Source organism: Pelecanus crispus, chromosome 17 (genome assembly GCF_030463565.1).
Source record: "Pelecanus crispus isolate bPelCri1 chromosome 17, bPelCri1.pri, whole genome shotgun sequence".
NCBI classification, from domain to species: domain Eukaryota; kingdom Metazoa; phylum Chordata; class Aves; order Pelecaniformes; family Pelecanidae; genus Pelecanus; species Pelecanus crispus.
The window spans coordinates 723,264-743,356 of record NC_134659.1 but is presented as its reverse complement, the minus strand read 5'-3'; positions in this window follow the sequence as shown (position 1 = coordinate 743,356).

Here is a 20,093-nt window from a genome sequence, read left to right as displayed (position 1 = left end):
GGCGGGGAAGGGGACAGCCCCCTCCCACCCCCCGCATCGCGGGCCCACCCGCGCTCGCAGGACGCGCGGCTCCCGAGGGCCTCGGCCGAGCAGCCTCCCCGGAGCCCCCCCCTCTCTTATCGGGGGCCAGGAACCGGCTTTAATCACCGCTACCCCCTGCACCCCACCGCTATCGGGCACCCGCAAGACGGCGCGGCCGGACCCTCCCGCGCAGCCCCTGGGAAAGGCCCGGCCGGGCCTGCGGCGGGCGGGGCGGTCAAGGGCAGCCGGGCCCCCGCGCCCCGTCCCCGCCGGCCCAGCGGGACCCCTCCAGCGGGCCACGGCGGAGGGACGAGGGGCCCAGCGGGGCGGGGCCCCCCGCAGCCCACGGAGGCCGCGCATCCCCCCCCCACCCCCCCGGCCCCGCGGGCAGCCGGGACCCCCCGGCCGGGACCCCCCCCTCCCCGGGCCGAGCGCGGTCACCGGGACCCCCCCCACGGGCCGAGCGCGGTCACCGGGAGACCCCCCCGCCGCGGGCCGAGCGCGGCCACCGGGAGACATCCCCCCCCCCCCCCCCCGGGACCGAGAGCGGCCACCGGGACAAGGGCGCGGTGCGGGCGCGGCGGGACCCGGCCCCGGGCCGCTGCTGCCGGCGGGGGAGCCCCGAGCACGCGGTGAGACCCCACGCACACGGGGCCCCTCCGGGCAGGGAGCGGGGACAAAACACGGCCCCGCCGCGCACCCCCGAGGGCCCGGAGCGGCGCCCCCGGCCCGGCCAAGCGCCGCCGGCGGGAAATAGCGCGGCCCGGCTGCGCCCACGCACGACCGGCCGCGGAGCCGAGACCCGCCGCGACGGCACGGCACGGCACGGCACGGCCCCCCCACGCCCCCCCGCCACGTGGGCCGCTGCCGCCGCGGCGCCGGGCCCTACCTGCGCGTGCCGCCGCCGGCCGAGTGCGGCCGCCCCCGCCCCCGCCGCTATAAGGGCGGAGGGGCCCCGGGGGGCGGGGGCCGGGCCGGGCCTCCGCCAGCGCCGCCCCCCGCCGCGCCACGTGCGCGCCGCCACGGCGGCCCACGCGGGGCCCCCGCCGCCCCCCGCGACGGCGGCGGAGCCCAGCCCAGCCGTGCGCCCCGGCACGTACCCTCCCGCCGGGAGCGGAGCGGACCCCGGCCCGCCGCGGGCCCCCCCCCCCCGCGTGCCCGCGGGCCCCCGGTGGCGGCCGGGCGCGGCGTTTCGGGCCGGTTCCGCCGGCGGCGGGCGGGAGGCCGCGGCGGGTGCAGCCGGGACGTGGCAGGGCGCAGCCTCGCCGCGGGGACTCGTCCCGCACAGCGGCTCCGTGCGGGAGCTCCGCCCGCGGGTGGCGGGGGGGGGGGCACAGGGCGCCCCCGCCACGCCCTGCGGCTGGGCCGGGGTCGCCTCCACGCGCTGCCGCTCCCCCGGGCCCTCGCCCCCGCGGCAGGGCGCCCTGCGGGGCGTTATTAAAGCCCGTGGGCTCCGCGGCCGCCTGGCACCCGGGCCTCCCAAGCCCCCGCCCGCTGCCAGCCTGGGCTGGCTCCCTGCTTTTCCACGAAGGGACGCGCGCTGCCCACGCGGGATGTCCCTGCCGTAGCTGCGTTTCGGGGGGAGCAACCCCCGCGCAGCCCCCGCTCCGGCCGGCCGCGGCCCGGTGCCCCGAGCAGCCGGGCGGCGAGGGCTGGGGACGAGCTGGATGCCCTTGGCGTTCCCCTCGCGATTCTTTTCTGCGGCAGCAAACAGGCCCGGGCTCGGTGTGCCCAGCGCCTCGGTGCGCGGACCAGGCCCTTGCTGAACCCGTGTCCGCATCCCAAGCAGAGCTCCTCGCCCTCTAGATGCAAAACTGCCTGTGGAACCACGCGCCGAGCACGCTCCGTTCCCCACGGGTACCGAACGCTGCGCAAAGCGACGATTACCTGCGGATGTTTTTCCTGAGCTGCTCTCTCCTCCGGCAGCCTAATGACACTAATTGTCTTCTGGGTTGCGTGTCTAATGCTCTAATTTGTTTTAGGGCCGAAAGAAGCGTGCTGTAGTTCAACGCAGAGCCAAGAGAGGGAAAGGAGGGAAAAAGCAGTGACACTCCGCAGATGGAGAGCGGAGCAGCTGCAGGGGAGGTGCGAGCCCTTTCATGTCAAAGGAAACCACCGCTCCTCGCCGTCGCAGCGAGCGTGTTTATGGGTGTGCTCTGTGCATGTCAAGGCGCTTAATGGGCCAGGTGCGCTCGGCAAAAGAGCGGGGACTACAACAAACTCATTCACCCACTTCTGAGGCAAGAGACCATAAACCAAAGAGCGAGTGGGTGGGAGGTTTTCTTGATACCTCTACTTCTGTGTGACTTAGCAGGGAGAGGTCTGCACTCTATTTTGCTTAGACAACAAGATGAATAATATTTAAAAGGGCGATTTGGGATCAAAGTGCCACTTAGCTTTGCCATTCTTCAACATCCCAACCAGGATCAAGTGCTCTGCGCTGCCTGGGCCAAGTGCCGCCAGCGGTAGGTGGGAAGTGCTGCCGGGGGATCCCAGCCGGGACATGGGCTTCCAGTTTCCTTTGAGGAGGCCCAGTGCTGCTGGGACGAACGAAGCCGCACAGCAGCCCGAGAGCATGTCCTTTCTCCAGCGCTGCTGCGCAATGCCCCGAGCACGGCCGTGTTTTAGAGGAATGCAGAAAACAAGAGGCCAGGGATGGCAGAGCTGGGTGAGCAGGGAGCTGCCGGAGCAGCGATGGGCTGGAATGCCAGGCGAGAAGCCGTAGGACAGCACTGCTGCTGCTGCTGCTGTTTCTCCATCTCATGGAAAGTGGAAAGGAGTCCTTCCTGTTCTGTGCTGCTGCATTTTTGTCTCCTTTAAAAGACGGATTTAATATTAATCCCATTAGGAATTTTTTTCTTGAGAGCAAAACAGGATATTGTTTCAGGATATTGGGCAACAAAGCTGTCCTTGAAAAGCAACTCTAAGCAGCCTTGCAGTCTTGCTACTGGCTGCGTTTGTTGCGGACACTAATCAAATTTAAAGTCTTCCAGAGTGCGAGAGAGGCCACGGCAGAGCAATTCAAGTTCAGGTTTTCTGTGTCCCGTTGTAAACACTAAGGACCTGTAGTAATCTTAAAATAAAATCACTAGCTCTGGTTTCTCTTGGAATTAATATCTCTAGCAGGTGTAAGAGTCTAGCCCTCTCATCTGTCATGAATACGCGTGTCCTGCTTGATAAGAGAAGTAACAACGTGAGTCCAAATCCAGGAATTATTGAAATCTCTTGGGAGAGTCTGTTCTTTTGAGATATCCATCCTAGTTTCCTGACTAGGCTTTGGGAAAAGGTTTTCTGAATTTTTGGATTCACATTTCACTTTAACTGAGCTTCCAGGCTTTGAGTTTACGCATCATAGCAACCCCGTGACAATGGATGGGGAAGAGAAGGCGTCGGAGCGCCGACCTCGGGGAACACGCAGGTTCTGCCTCCGTCGGATGATAAAGGCACGACATTGTTCAGGGGTGTGTTGGTGTAACGGCCTCTATCATTGTTTAGAAAATAAACTGTCTTAGGAAGAACGTGTTTGCTGATAAGAAGTTCAAAATGGCCACTAACAGGCCATAGAAAACCTTTGCAGTTGTGGTCATCTTTACGCTCATTTCAGTCAACACTTCTTCTCACCCACTGGGGCTCCTTTCGCTGCTCTGTGCTCCGCCTGCCGTAAGGCTCACACACGCGTCCCCCGGGGACGCAGACCGTCCCCTGGCAAGGTCATGTCTCCTCAAAGTGGTCCCAAACCCCCTGGGTGCAGATGCTAGTCACCACATCAGAGGCACACTGCATGTGCCGGCGGAACCAGGAGCTAGGGTTTTCTTACGCTCACTCAGCACACTAATTGCACCCAATACGTGTTACCTAACAGTAGCGGAGCTAATTCCTTATCAAAATCAGTTGTAGGGGCACGGTGTGACCAGTGAGCGGTGAGACAGATACAGTGATTTGGGGCATGAGATGATGTGCGGCCAGCAGAAAGAGGGTGGTCTCACGTAGTGTCTCCCAGGAGCCCTGACCGAAGGGTGACCGCCACCTCCACGTGAGCCCCGGGGGGAGTGGGAGTCAAGGAGGACGGCGTGGGGTGGTGGCACTCAGAGGCATGTGGCAGCAGGTAAGCTTGCCCCGCTGTTGCTAGATGGGAAGAGGGTAACTGTGCTCTGTGGAGAACTTTGCCTGCTTCATTGGCTTTGGCCTGGCTTTTCTGCGTCCTGCCTAGGAAAGACAAGGCTGCGCCGTGCCGCCTGCCTGGCTCCAGCCCGCATCCCAGCAGCTGTCACGCCTGATCCTTGCTGCCAGGAGAAGGATGCTCTCCTTGGCTAGCTTGCCTAGAAATAAGGGATCCTTGACCGCACGGAGACCACATAGCAAATGTTGAGACATCCACGTACGCTGTGGTCCTCCCTTGACCCTTGCACTGTGCCTGTTCCCCATCTTCTGGGGTGAGTGCTCTCTGGCTCCTTTCCGTGGGTCCCTCGTGCTGCAGCGTACACCAGCGTGTCGCCTTTTGCCAAGGAGCTTATCTAGCACAAGAAATAGTATCTCTGTTCCTCCTCCCTTGCCATCCCTGGAGCCAGGGGAAAGTGATGCTGTTCGATGTACTTTCCAATGCTAATTCGCTGCTCCGTGAGGACTTGGGAGGGTCTCTGCTTGCTCTTCAAGGAGTGTGGGGGTTGCTGTCCTTCCCTGCAGATTGCCATCCCATATGTTCCCGGCACAGTGACTCGTTCCTTCCACGCTCTCCTTCCTCGTTTCCTGAGTGCTGGCCGCCTGACAAGCGCATCTTGGCAGCGCTGGCCCTCCGCTCAAGTAAGCAGCCCATCCTATAGGGTCCATAGCAGGTGCTGTCAGCACCCCCACGCAGGCAGGGGAAGGGGCCGACGTTTCCCCTGGCAGGAGGGGTTCTGTTCTCTGCAGGGAGGCGAATCTCACCCCAGGGAGTGACTGCGCCTTTGCACGCGTGCAGGCTGCCTGGATGGGGCATCACCATGTGCTGTAGGTGACACAGAGGCCTCATCCTCAGGATGATGCTGGTGGATGAACACCCAACTGCAGCCCAGCCGCACCGCTGTCCTCTTTGAGCTGGGGTCACCCAAACCAGTCTGACCAGCGCGGGATCCTGTCCTGCTACATACACCAGATGCTGGGATCATCTTCCTCAAAAAGCTTTCTGGCAGACCTGGGGACCCCTGAGGAAAGAGGTGGGGGGTACCAGGTCAGGCCATGGCGGTAGGCGTACTTCTCACCGTGTCCAGCTCTCCCATGGGATCGCCGCTGTCCCAGAACATGCTGTTTTAATGACTCTATTCCTGTTCTTGGGGTGGGAAGGAAAAGGTGGGGGCTCTGCAAATAATTTAACCATATCCTGCACCAAATAACTTCATATATCGATAACACTGCCTCACCTGCATTTTACTTTCCCTTGTATCCCTGCCCAGAGAGCCTGTTTCCGCCTTGTTTCATAGCCTGCCTTGCGTGATCCCCAGCTGTCAGAGGCTGGTGGCATTCGTGGCCATGCCTCTTGATCTTCAAACAGGCTGCAGCGCTTCTCCCTCTCCACATGATGCATCTTTAGGATCGGTTTCCACTGCTGGTGGGTTTGGTGACTGGGCTGCTTCTGGGAGGATAGCGTGCTCGGTGATCTCAGGGTAGCATCGCTGCGGGGATAAGCTGGAGCTCCAGGCTGCTCTCCAGCTCTGGTCCTGCTTTGCGACATCTGTAGCAGCTGTTTCCTTGGGATGTTGCACAACACCCGGCTCCTTTCTGTAGTACTTTAAATTTTTGGTCCTACGTCATCTTGGGGGAGCTTGGGGCACTCTCAGTGGTCTGAAAAGGAAGGGAGAGGCCTGCAGGCAGCCTGAGAGCCAAGAGGGTGGCAGGCGGCCTGCCTTCCTCCAGGCACGGGGCTTGCCCAGCTGGCTCTGATGCCCGTGGAAATGCCTCTCGTCCCCAGGTGCTCTGCTCCCACTGCACAGGGTTGCACAGGGTTGCCCACAGCGCCGGGGCAGCTCTTCCTGCTGCCTCCGGTGACCGCCAGCCCTCAGGGCTCCCCGGCTGGGGGCATCACTGGGGTGCACTCGGTGCTTCGGCACGTGCGTGTGCGGAGTCCGGGGAGCCGCGGGGCAGGGCAGCAGGGCCAGCAGACACTGGGGCTCTGCCGAGCGCCATTTACAGACGAGGAGGCTGAAGTGGAGGGCGAGTGCTGGCCAGGACGCGTGCCACAGACCTGAGCGTGAAACGCTGCACTCCCAAACCCCGCGGACAGCCTCAGCCGCCGTCGGGCCACTCCTGGCTGATAAGCGGGGCTGAGCGCTCCCGCCCTGCAGCATGCAGCGGATGTCTTGCCTGGTGAGCTGCCCTCCCGAGCCACGATATGGCCGAGGACTGCTGCCGAGACATCAGGGCTGCGTGAGTCGCCGGGGAGGCAGTGAGCTCTGAGCCAAGTGCCTGCTGAGAACAGACAAAACACAACCCCCAGTATTTGTTCTGAAACCTGCCCAGAATTGCTTTGGCCTCAACGAGACTGGAGGATTATTTTCCTTAAGTATTTTTAAACCTGGAGCCTGGCAAGTACCAGAGGGCTGGGATTTCCTGGCTTGAGCCCACGGGTCGCGGGCGGCAAGGAGCCTGCTCCCGCCACTCCAGCTGGGAAGCCACGACTGCCGGTGCGTGGCTGAACCAGGGCGACCGAGCTGGCAGGCGCGTGGGAGGAAGCCACCTGCGGAGCAGGCCATGCGTGCCACCCTGAGGGTCCATGCCTGCAGCCCCCGGGTGCCGAGCTCCCGTCTGTCCTCAGAGGAGGCACCGAGCCCTCTCCCTCTGCCAGGCCGGCACCAGCGCAGAGCCCCGTGCCGCAGGCACTGCCCAGCCTGGGCTGCTCGGTGTCTGGGCGACCACCAGGAAGGAAGGGCAGAAGCTGCAGGGAGGGGGTCAGGGACGTGCTCACCTTCTTCTGCACCAGTAAGGGGGATGCAGAGCCCTCAGGTGATCTCCTGATGGTTCAGACTGGGTGTCCAAGCAGGAGCAACTCTGGAGCCACATCCGTGTCCGTGGAGTGAGCGTGACTTTGCTCGTGCGGATGCAGGGTGGACATTAGTCCGTGTGTCTGTCCCCTGGCAGCCCTGCCCAAGTGCCCCCACCCAGCACCCTGCAGAGCCTCTCACCCGCAGGGATGGCAGCAGCAGCGTGGGACCATCCAGCCTCACTCACTCTCTCCAGGCTGGCAGCAGCCAGAGAGATGGGCTGGCTCAATACCTGAAAGTTCCCCCAGAATAACCCCCCGGAGCCCATTGGGTGGCAAAAAGGGAGAGAAAGGTGGCCCCTGCGGCAGGCAGTGCCAGCAAGGCCCCAGCCGGAGCGGTCGCCTGCCCCCTTCTCTGCAAGCACGGCTTCCCTGGCAGCATCCCAAGCACCGCCGCACCGAGAGGTGTCCCAGGGCACGCTGTGCTCTGTCCCCGAGATTACCGGGCACAGGGGACAGTAAAGCACAGCTCGGAGTAGCAGTAAGGTTTCTCTACTGTGGGTCCATTTTTCACATACCCTGCCAGTCGCCCACAACCCCGCAGGCTGCATGGAGGCGAGCACAGATGGAAGTGAATGCAGTGCTCTGCGCACTGGCAGTTCTTCGTGGCTGCGTTTATCGGTGCTGCTGGCTCGGTCTTTCCTTTGCTGGCAGGACTCAGCAGCAGGACGGCCATGGTTTGCTCCCATTCAGTGCTGGTGAGCACACGACCTATTGTGTGCACGTGTAAATACACACTTGTGCTGCTTGTTCCAAAACCCCACTTGTTCCGTTCCCAAAGAGCCGACACTGACAATGTCAGGAAAGCCTCTGTCCCCCCGGCTTTGTTCGACCGCGCTTGTTTGGAGGAAAGATCCCCGGAGAGGAGCTCGCAGCCGCTGCATGCCTCAACACGGGCTTGCTCTTGACAAGGAGCAGCCCCTGGTTGCTGGCAGAGGCGGGGGAGCCCGCGGGCTCTGCTCCCTCCCAGGGCCCAGCTCAGCGTCGTTCCCTGGGAACGAGGGAGCAGGAGGCAGCGCCCACGGGCAGCGGTGCGGGGAGAGGGGGCAGCGGGGCCCCGGGTGCTGGCCAGAGCCCATCCCAAAGGCTCGCTTGGGAGCCAGCTCCTTCTGAAGCGGATCAGGTCCCTCTCCTGCACAAACACAGGCCTAAGTCCGGCACCACCAAAGTACACTGAGAGCTGGATGCAATCCTGGCCCCAGTACAGGCTTTTGGGACTTTGCCTTCTGCTGCTGCAGAGGCCGGGATCTCATGCCCTGCCAGTGGCAAGGGCTGGAGTGGGATGCAGGTGGCTTTTCCCTGGGAAGCGGCTGCTGCTTCGTCAGGGGCCTGCCTGCTGCTGCTCCCTCCTCCCACCTCTGTCCCGCCGGGATGCTCTGCGGGATGCTCTGCGGGATGCTCTGCCCGCTCTGCCCGCAGCCTCTCTCGCTCTGCAGGTCCCACTCCTCTGTCTCCTCTTCACCCACAGGCCCCCCCAAAACGCCCTCGGTGTTTGTGCTGCCGTGTGTCTGGCCACACAGCTGGTCTGCCGGAGATAGTGCTGTCGGTAGCAGTGAGCAGCAAGAAAACTGGTGTGGGGGAGAAAACACATTTACAGACCCCGAGCCCTGCCTTCCAAGTCCATGTTAGCAGGGATAAGGTTTGGGCAAATACTGCAAAGCATCCATTAAAACTAGCTTGCACTGGTGAATTCAGTTCTGCTTTCTTCATGTGCTTTTTGTGTTTGGTTTACACAAACTCTGGTGGCTGAGCTGTAAAGGCAGGAGAAGTTGCATAAAGCAATTTCATGAGTCTTATGTACAAGTTAGAACTGTCTCCTCACCCGGGCAGTTGCCCCATGAAATGTCTTTTGACCTGCCTACGCACCACGGCGGCACAACAGCCCGTGGCATGCATGCCTGCATAGGTGCAGGGCACATGCATGCTGTCTCCAAAAAGCCTCAGAAGAAAATCCTTGCTACAACCACAGTTACCATGTAAACAAATCTCGGATCTTCCATAAACAGAGAATGGGGTTAAAAGTGCCTAATAAGCTGCTCATTCTGAATTATCATCCCTGCTCTAATAATAGCTGATAAGCTAGTCTTTTGTGGGACAACAAACATCTCTGTTATTCCCCAAGCCCAACTTCGGGATAAATAAAGCCAGCCCTTGTTTTTAAGCAGGAGGTCATGCTCCATCTTCAGATAAAGGCGCTGCTACCCTTTCCCTGCTTTACAGGCTTAAAAGAACAAAATGTATCAAGTGATGCAAAAAGTCAGAGAAAATTAGAGCAGGAGCAGCTAAAGACAAGTCAAACATGCTGGCATTAAGCTCCCTTCACATGTGTGTTTAGCAGATAATTTGTTATCATCCCAGTCCAAAGTTAACCTGCTGGAAAGCTGCTGTGGGAGAGTTGGCTGCATCTGCAATGTTTTAGATTTCAGTGTTTCAGCTGGGCACAAACAAACAAAAAAATGCTATAAAAGCTTGGTTTTGATTAAACCTGTTGCTGCCGGGTACAAATACTTATTTTCTGGGTGGAGGTTCATTGGGGCACAAGCACCAAAGATCATTAATCCTGGCTAAAACACAGACTTTGTGCCCAGTGCCGTGGCTCGGCCGGCAGCAGCTCTCGTGGGGCCATGCACCACTGCCCCGCAGTTCCCACTTCCCCATCCCGAAGCGAGGGGATGACGGAGGACGAGGAGGACGCCAGGGTTTCCTACCGCCCTTTGGCAGCCCCCGGCTCGGGGGATCCAGCTGCCGGCCCCGGCTGGGCCAGGGTCTCGCACCGCTGCGCCGGCTGAGCAGCCGCCCTCCTGTCCCTGCAGCGGCCCCGAGCCCCCCGTGCATCTCCGGGCGCCCCAGCGCAGGGGCGGTCTCCACCATCTCCATCTCCTTGGGGCTGCGGGGCCGTGGCAGGAAGCTGTGGTCGCGGCTGTTTTTCTGCCCTAGCTCATCTGCTATTCTTACACATCTCGTGGGGGTGAGCCATATTTTCACTGCCTCAGAGACAGCATTAGCCTCCGTCACGCCTTAGAAAAGCATCGGACTGTGTTGCAGGGAGCCAAGGGAGTGGAGGGGGAGGTGCGTGGTCTGGGCTCACAGGAGGCGTTTGTCACGGGGCCAAGCGGCAGTCGCAGACCCGCTTCCCGGTCGCACACAGCATCCCAGTCACCAGCCCCCTCTGCCTCCCTGGGACGGCCTGACCACGCTCCCCCAGGATATGGGGGGGCTCAGCTCTCCCGGGATGGGCACTTTCCCTCTCCGGGTCTGGGCTCTGCCGCAACCGGCCCGCACGGGCGGCGCCCAACAGCGGGGGCACGCAGTGGGCAGCCGGCTCCCGAGCGCTGCACGCCCGCTGGGCGATGCTGCGTGCCAAGCTGCGCGCTCGCCTCTCCCCTCTGCCTGGGGAAGCCATCCCTGGGGCGAGACCCCAGCCCTGGCGCTGCCAGGGGCCAGAATGGCCACGCTGTCGCCTGCCAAGCCCCCCGCACCGTCCTGTGGGCTCTGCGCCTGCCGCAAAGCCCGGGCACCACGTCCCAGCTTCTTATGTACCTTGGATAGCCCCAGGTCCCAAATGGCACCAGCCACCCTTGGCCAACTGACCCCCCCTCTGCCGTCTGGTCTCAGACCAACCTGCAGCAAAGGGACGTCCTGGGCGGGTCCTCACGTGTCGCCAGCCATGGGCACGCCGGGGCTGCGCGTGCATGTGGCTGTGTAATGCCGTAACAAGATTACCCTGTGACATGATGGCTGTGAAATAATCCACGGTATCATTCAGTAAATCCTGGGATCCAATTACTCTTCCACATGACACCCCTTCCTGGGCGCAGGGAGGCCGGAGGGCTGCAGTCCAGCGCCCTGCCCCTCCGACAGCCGCCCGCTCGGCTCCTCCACTCCCTTGCACCTCTCTGCCTCGGTGTCATTTAAGATTAGCAAAGTTTGCATTACCCTGCGGGAGCCCCGACCCTCTGCCAGGCTCTGTTGTGTTTTCTCGCCCGGCTGCGCGCTCCCCAGCACCGCGCTGACTTCCCTGCCCAGCCAGCCCCGTGCTCCCTCACCACCCTGGCAGCACTGGACCCGTTTGGGCCGGTGTTCAGCGGGCTCAGGTGGTGATGCCAGCCTGCCCGGGATCGGGAGGGAGCCAGCCCCGCTGGCCGGGAGGTCTGCAGGACACCGGAGAGGTAAGCAATGCCACCCTGTTGAACCCAGCTGTGCGGAGAGCCCTGGCACATACCCTGCTTCCCACAGCAGCAGTTGTTTGCAAAGTTTTCCAGGGCATTTTCCTTGTCCCAGCAGCTGCTCCCTGCAGCCAGCATATCCCTTTCTGTGAGAATAAAGCCTGGGGCATGGGTACACCAGCACTCCCTGGCCCTGGCAGCGGTGCCAGGGCACGCATGATGCCCCGCGGCTGGTTCGGCGTGCTCCGCTGCAGGCACCGCAGTTGCTCCTGGCCCTGGCAGGTGTTCAGACACCAGCGCTGCTGCCAAACCAGGCAGGGAGTGTGGCCAGCTGCAAATTTCGGCTTCGTTTTTGGAGCCTTTGAATCGCTGGCCAGCTGCCAGGGTTGTTATTTGTTAGTCTAAGTATTTTTTTCCCAAGTGAATTTCAAGCTGGTGAGAGGAACTGGGGAGAGGGAACTTGGCAGGGTGCCCTCGGCATCCTCAGCGCCGGGGGAGCGGGGGTGAGGGCAGGATGCTGTGGCGTGGTCCGCCCTGCCCAGGAGACCTCAGGCGGCAGGGCAGTGGGCTGCGGTGGTGCCAGCAGAGCCTTAACACCAGGAAACCTTGAATGTCACCTCAGCTGTGGAGGGAATACAGCTAAAACTCCCATGCATGGGGCGGAGTTCATGGACCAGCCTGTCTGGAGCAGGGTCTGCACCTCTGCAGACCCCTAACGCCGCACGGGCCTCCCTGAGGTGTCAGATGCTTGTGACCACAGGCATGGAGCCCCAGGGTGAGCAGGGCATTCGTAACACCCTTTTCTGTCTGCAAAATCCCAGGGTCCTGCCTGAGCCAGGGCTGAGGCCTCGCCGAGGCTGAGGTCTGTCCCCCAGCCGGGTCTGCTCGGCTGGATGCTGGGGCCCACGAGGGCGCACCCTGGCCCTGCACGCGGACCCCACGCTGCCCGGCTGCCCTCTGGCACGGGGCACAGCTCTGCAGCTGCAGCTTTGTGCTCGGCCAGTTTGCACTTGCTGAGCCCAGGGGTGCAGGCAGCTCCCCTGGAAAGGCACCCAGCCCCCGCGCCCAGCTGTGCAGCTACAGAGGCGCGGGCAGAGCTCACGGGGGACTCGTGCTCGCCGGGCGCCGGGGTGGCCCTGGGAGCCAGCGGGCAGCCACCGTGGCGCCTGCGAGCTGCCCCAGCAGGCAGCTGCCCCAGCCTCCCAGCTTGTGCGAGTGGAATCAGCAGAGATCAGGAAACAAAACAAAACAGGGGCAATTTGCAGGGAAAGAAATTGCTTTTCCACCTTGGAAACCTGAGCCTCAGATCCATTTCTCTCCAGAGAAGGGAAACAAAAGCTTTGGTAGAGAAGGGCCGGGTGGTTGCCTCAGAGGGCACGGGAGGAGGGGGGCCAGGACAGAGGATGGCAGGGAGCCGTGGGGCAGGGAGCCGTGGGACCAGGGACGGGACCGTGGCCGGGAGGCAAGTGCCAGCAGGAGGGAGCCTGCCAGGCTCTGGCAGCAGCAGGGCGCAGGGGACTGGAGCGTGTCCTGTCATCCCCCCGACTCTTCCCAGCTCTCCGCCACCTTCCCTGCCGTTCCCCGGGGGTGATGCACAGCATGGAGACCGGCTGCCCTTCCTCCCTGCCTCCCGCCTGCCCTTCCGCCCCAGCTCCCGCTCCACCACCTTGCAGGCGATGCCCGTGCCCAGCTGCCAGGGCGCGTGCCACCAGCTGCCCAGGACGTGGGGCTGGGGCACCCTCCCCTCCTGCTGCCCCGACACCCAGCTGCGGTAGGAAACAGCAATGGGCTCATCCCAGGACAGGGCAGCAGTGACCAGCACCTCCCCAGGAGCCAGCCCAAGGCCAGGAATGGGGCCAGGATCTGGCCCCACACAGACAGGGATGCTCACAGCAGTCAGAGGCGAGGGGCTCTGGGGATCCTCTGGTGCCCCGTTGGTCTCACTGTTTAGATGGATAAAGCCTCCATGATCCCATCTGCAGACAAAGTCATTTCTGTCACATTACTTCATTCCCCTGACATTAACATGGTGGATTTTGTAAGGAGACCTTTCCACAGGGCTGTCCGAGTGTTATTCCTGTCGCTCAGCAGCTGCCGCTCGCTGGCCACCGCAGCCGTGTCAATGCGTCTCTCAGAAAGGCAAACCAAACCCATCCGACGGCCGCGCCTCACAGATTGCAAGGTTGCTCCTGCCAGTGAAGTGGGAAAGACGTGGGTACCCCGGCACACGGTGCAGTGGCCTGCAGCTCTCTCCCGGGGGGACAGTCCAGATCCCAGGAGATGAGTCCCGGTTCAGGGCCCCCACTAGTGCTCCCAGCACAGAGCCGGCAGCTCGCGGGCTGGGCAGCCTCGCAGCCAGCACAGGTACGGGGCAGAGGGGTACGTGGCAGCCCCCAGTGCCACGGCTCCAAGTCCCAGGTGAGCCTCAAAGATTAATGACTTTTTTTCAGTGTTTGCTTTAGGCAGAGCCATCACTGCAAACCAGAGGGCTCATGCTCCAGGGCCTCGTTCAGATAATGGTCTGGTATGAGAATGAGCTCCCCTGGTGAGGTGCAATTTGGAGAACTTGAATGGGGGCTCCAAAACTGGTTGCAAAGAAAGAGATTAAGATCAGTATTTGCCCTTTTTTTTCCTTTTTCCTTCCTACCGGAGCAAAAATATTCCTGTTTATTGCTATAAACCTTTGGGGGCTATATGGTAAACTCCCAGTGGGAATTACTGTCTCAAGAGATCAGAGATCCCGAGAACATCCCCTTGCCAAATTTACAGTTTCTGTTAGCTCTAATCAGCCTTGTTTATCTCTCCCTGTGGTGGTATTTGGGAAGCTAGCACAGGTCAAACACGGGACAGTTCCCTCATTGCTACCAGATACACAAAACCTCCCTTCGGGCCACACCGAATGCCTCACGGCGCGGACACCTCACGCCTTCTCCTGGAGCCTGGCCCCGGGCTCCTGCGTGTCTGGGCCCGGAGAGCGAAGGTGCTGCTCCTGCTCCAACGGTGCTGCCGGGGAAGGGCCAGGCAAGGGAGAGACCCCGGCTGCTCCCGGCGCAGGCTGCTGCGCTCGGGCCCCGTCAGCCCGGCCACGGCGCAGCTCCCGCAGCCACCGGCGACCGCAGCCCAGTCCCGCTCGGCGGAGCCGCAGGAGCCAGCACGCAGCGAGCGCCAGCGCTGGCCGCAGCTCCCAGCCGCCCCGGCTGCTCAGCCCCTGCCTGCTCCCGCGAGTGGGGATGGCTGCGTCGCCTGTGCGCTCACATCCTCCCTACTGTATATTCTTCCTAAGAAAATAAAGTATCACTGTCCTATTAATTATGTGAGTTATGGAGCAATATTTTTCCCAGAGTCACCTACTGGTTCACATTATTCGTGTTCCAGGCAGCTTAGCCAGTAGCCTGGCAACACGGTGACCTTATGCTCTGCTCAGCTTTGAGCGTTTTATTAGCCACACTGGACTCTCTCCACCGCTCCATATTGCTGAGCCCCTCATTAGTACAATTAATAAGCTGCTTCTGTCAATTCAATCAAATGCCAGGCTCGACAGCAGGAGAAAGCTTTGGCAGATCAAGTAGGGGAGATTCTGGGTAGCACTGGGAAATTGCAGGAAACCTTTCATCTCCCCCAAGGAGCCGAACAAGAATGGAATTGTGGGATTGGGATTCTCTCAGGTCATGTTTATTTATCGTCGGCTCATTAGTATAATAAATCAGGTCCCCTGTCACTTTGAATGAAGTCATAGGTTTGCTGGAAGGAACTTGGCAGAACACCTTGATATTATTAGTGACGGTGCAGACAAAGCCTCATGAAAGGCGATGCCCTGGCCGGGGCGTGCAGGCACCCTCACACGCACCTGCTCGTCCCTGCGCCCTGCCAGCAGAAGGCCACCGCCGGCCCGGGCTGGCGCGGTCAAACCAGGGCAGCCTGGGGACGGGGATGGTCTCGGGACGCGCTGTCCAGCGCAGCTGCGAGGCAGCAGCAGCACGGCTGCAGCGCAGGATGTCCTAGGTACACCGTGGCCGTGGGCAGGGATGCTTCTCCCTGCTCCTGCCGCCTGCTCCAGAGACACGGCATGGTGGGAGACATCCCTGTGCTGGCCCTGCTCTCCTCCCGCTGCCTGCGTGTGTTGCCAGGACGCGGGCGCTGGTCCTCCGCTGGCAGTCACGTGCGTTGGGCACATGTGACGGAGCTTTGCCTTTCACACCTCTCTGCATCCTGCCAGACTTTGCCCCGGCTCTGACGCCGGCGTGCTCTTTGGATCCCGCGCTGGCTCTGGGAGCTCCCGCGGCCACGGCGCCCGGAGGTGCTGGGCAGGACACGGCTGCCGCTGCGGCGCGGCTGGGCGGCAGGCGAAGGCCCCGTGCTTGCGTGACTGCACGGCTGCGGTTCCTGAACCTGATCGGCCCCTGCGTCCTCTGAGCAGGACCTGCCAGCAGCAAGGGGCCGGGAGGTGGCTTTGCGGAGCCCTCAGCGTGACACCTCCCCTGAACCGGGCACCCCCGCCGGGGTGCGTGGGGCGCGGTGGTCTGCTGCAGATGCTGGGGAGGTCACGGTCTCCTTGCCTGCATCCGGCGCTTTTCCACACCAGAGAGAAGTCTGCAGGGTGGTTCCTATCCTACTGCTGGAAGTAAAGCTGGGTGGCGACGAGGAAGAGCTGTGACTGGTCTGTCGAGTGCCCCAAATAGAGCAACATCACAGGTGTATGTCCCAAAAACGTTCCTAAAATAAACTTCCCCAGGAAATCCTTTGATCTGGTCTGACGACGAAAACATAAATCTGAATAAAGTCAGATTTTTTAAAAGATTAATTTCCATTTAGTTTAAATATAGCTTAAAGGTTATAAAATAACAGCTCTATTTCATCATTCAATTTATCACAGTATTTGGTCTCCACGCTGGGATAAATATTAAACTGTTCCTAATTTATTGCTCACAGACCCAGTTCAGGGAGACAGTTAACTCTTGGTTTCGTAGTCTCTGAGCTGGGCCTGCACTACTGCTGAAATGCGGGGTCGCCCGACTCAGCTGTGTGCCGCAGGAGTCTTCCCCACGCCAACCCATCCCCACTCTCGTCCCCATCCCTGTCCCCATCCCCTGTGCAGCATTCCGTAGGTAACCTGGGAAGCGCCCCGGGCCGCGCTCCTGCTCATTAGCTCTCTTGACTCCAGCTGACCCATAAATGTTGAAGGAAGGAAACAGATCGCCGGGAGGGGAGGGAGAGGAAGAGCTATAGGTGTTGGCCACATGTCAGCAGAGCCAAGCCAGGCTCCAGCTGAAGATGCTATTGTGTTGCAGTGATTTCCCAGGAAAAACAGGCCTGGAGATCTCTTTACTGTTCCTGGGAAGCCCTTGGTGACCTGGAGGGTGTGGATTTGGGGCGGGGGCGGCCCAAAGGCTGCGGGCGTGTTTGGTGCTTTTGCTGTTTCTTTATGACGATGCCGTGAATGACACCACGAGCAAACGTGATTGCAAAACCGCGGCTCTGCGCCTCCTGGCTGCACCGCGGCAGCACTGGATGAGGCACCGGTGCCCACGCGTGCTGCGGGACCGCTGACGGCTGCCAGCGCTGGGGCTTGGCCCCGGCTCCCGGCCGAACAACGGGTGTTTCACAGGACGTGCAGGCGCTGCACTTGGGGAGGTGCACGCACACAAGCGCTCACGCGGGCACGGCAGCTCCTCGTCCGCCGCGTGTCGGCAGCTGCGGGGTTCTGTCCCTGTAGCCACCAAACCAAAGGGACCTGGGGCCGGGGAGGACACCGTGGCGGTGGGGTGTCTCCGTGCATGCTCCAAGCAAGACCTGCGATTCCTGGCCAGACCCGCGGCTGCTGTTCTTTGGACTCTGCCGCCCCTTTGAAGGGCCGTTTGCAGGCAGGGTGGCTGTGGAAGGTCGGCGCCTGGCTCCTGGAGCAGGCACATAGCCGCCTGCTGCAGCCCGGTGGTGCTCGGGGGGGGCAGCGGTGCCGCCAGCCCCCCCAGCGCTCGCCCTTCCCGCCAGCCAGGCGCGGTGCCCCGGACACTGGGGCCACGGGTGCGCAGAGCCAGGGTCGCCCACTTGAATCCCACCCCTCAGGGCCGGGATGGTACAGCCGCCCTGGGAGCGGGCGGGAGCCGCGGGGGCCACTCCACCAAGCCCCCAACCGCAGTCCAGCCGGGCCCCAGCCCCTGGACCATCCCTGCTTCTTGAGCAGCCCGGTGGCATCAGGAGGGAGGGTCCGTGGGTGAGGACGTCCTCCCCCCCAGTGCCAGGCCTCTCCAAGGCTTCTCAGGCAAATCACTCGCATCTTTCGCATCTTTGGCAAAGTCCGGCCTAAGCAAACCACCAGCTGAGCATCCCGTGGGTCCCCAGTTGCTGCCTGCCGTCTGCGTGGCAGCATGGCAGGCTGTCTGGGGACATGACGCTCTCGCTCCCCTGCGCCGCGGGGGACCCTGCTGCATCCGCCGCCCCTGGAAAGCCAGTAAATGCCCCCTCCCTCCTTATCTTCCCTTTAGCAGCAGGGGTCTTGGCATCTCCTTAGCCCCCGTTTCCTCTCCCAGCTCCTGTTGACACAGCGGCCGCGGGAGAACAATGGGGCCAAGGGCGGCAGGGTGACATCCTGCCCCTTCCCCTGGCCGCCCGCTCACCTTCCCGGGCACGGCCGGGGCACCCGGGCCCCGGGGACCTGCAGCACGGCCGACGAGGTGGCGGCACCGAGGTGAAGCCCGGGCAGCCCGGCTGCACAGGGGAGCCGCAGCCTGGGCAGCCTGGTGCTGCCCCATCCCAGCAGCGCAGCTCGGGCATCCCGCAGCACAGGGCCACCCCGCGCCGCCCGGACACCGGTGGGAGCCGTCCCAGCGAGGAGAGGGATGCAGAGGTACCTGTGGGCTGCCAGGAGCCCTCGGAGCCAGGAGAACAGGGCTGAGAGGGGGACAGGGCAGATGAGGGAGAGGGAGCTGGTCAGGGAGTCGGGGGAGAGAGGCTTTTATTGTGAGTGATCGTCCGGGCTGACACCCTCTGCCTTCCACCACCGTCGCTGGCAAGAAGGACGATATTAAATAAAGAGTTCATTTCAGCCCATGCTTGTCAAGGCTGGCAGGTTTAAAGACCTCCCCAATTTTCCAGGCTGCGAGGAACAGGGAGGTGAGCTCGCTCTTATTTGGAGGGAGTGCTGATCGGGAAGAGCCTTGTGTGCTCCCAAGGAGCGGCTGGGTGCCCAGCCAGAGGTGCAACAGATAGCGCCCAGCCAAGGTCAGAGTCCCGCTCCGACCGAGCACCAACGCTCCCGAGGGCTGCAAGGAGGGAGCAGAGCTGCGGGGCTGGGAGCCCAGCTCCTCCCAGCACCTCCCAGCACCTCCTGGCACCTTCCAGCTCCTCCCGGTACCTTCCAGCACCTCCCGGCACCCCCAGCCTGGAGCAGCCTGGGGTTTGCACCGTACCCCAGGACCACCCGGGCTCCTCCGCCGGGGCTCGTGTGCCATCCAGTGGCGAAGGCCCAGCCCCAGCACAGGCTGAGCCTTCCCGTGCTGCGGCTCAGTGCCGGGAAGGAGGGAGCCATGCTGGGCTGGAGCCTGTGGAGCATCTCCCCGGGCAGGACCCTCCGCAGAGGCTGCAGGCGGCAAGGGGCCACGCCGAGCCCCCCGCGCCGCCGGCCAGGGAGGCAGCCTAGGCCCGGGCTGCGCCTGGCAGGGCCATGGGGGCTCCGGAAGACGCAGCGGCGGGAGCCCAGGCCTCCGCTCGGGGTGCTGGGGGAGAGCAGCCCAGGTGCTGGGCGTGGAGAGAGGCCCGAGGGGGCCAAGCAGGGCTGGGCTGCAGCAGAGCCTCCTGCCCCTGCCATGGGGGTCCGGGAGCGACCGGCGCTGAGGAGGAGGGAGACTCCTCATCTTGGGGACAGGGAGCCGTGCAAGTCCTCCCCCGGCGAGCCCCTGGCCGCTCCACACCACTCTTGTCCCAGCCAGGGACAGGACAGGGATCGAGAGCCTCCACCATGCTGAACCACGCCGGCACCGCTGGCCGGGCTGGAAGTACCTCCAGCGGGACTGTTTGGGCTGGTACCAGCTGTGCCACTTCTGCCTACTCAGCACGGTCAGCGGGCTACTTGCGCCCGCCTCAGCACAGTCAGCGGGGCGGGGGCTTGGGCTACCCGGAGGGAGGTGCGGGCAACCCGGGGCACGCAGGAGGTGCACCGCGTACAGTGTGAGCCGCGCGTGTGCGCATGGCTCCCGGCAGGCAGGATGGGAGCCCGGGCCTTCACCCCTGAAGTGATACTGTGGGCGACTGCGCAGATCTCGTGGGAGCTGCACAGGACTGGGGCTGGCACAGGGAGTAGCAGGGAGAGCTTTAAGGGACTTGGCTGGGAAGGCAGGGCCCCCAGCAGCGGCAGTTGCAGCTTGGTAAAACACAGCAGGCTCCTTTCTGCTCCAAGACATTGGGAGCAGCTCAACAATTAGGACTGGCTTCTATTAATATGCAAATTTCTGCTGCCATGGCAATACTTTTATAAATGCAAATTGCAGTGGGAACCATTGTTGGAGAGACCGGTGCTGGGCCCTGGACTTTGTCTGAGCAGATGCTCCTAACTGAGCTCCCCCAGAGCCTCTAGCCCCCACAGCCCAGCCGGGGACAGCACTGTAGTGGCCACCGTGACCGTGGCAGCGGCTGCCCCAGCTGGCAGCATCACCGTGGTGCCCCTGCCCCTGCCCCGAGCTCGGGCCTGTTTGCACAGATGCTGACGTGCCTGCCAGCAGCAACAGGCAGGGCGGTCCGGCCTCGCTGCTCCGTGGGAATCTCCTTCCACCTGCCACCGGCGTCTGATTCCAGTTTCCGCAGCAGAAGCCGTGCCCTGAGCCACTCTGAGAAGCAGGGATGTGTGCAGCTCCCTCGGCCAAGGCGCTGGGGAGGGCACGCCTTCCCCATGCAGCCAGACT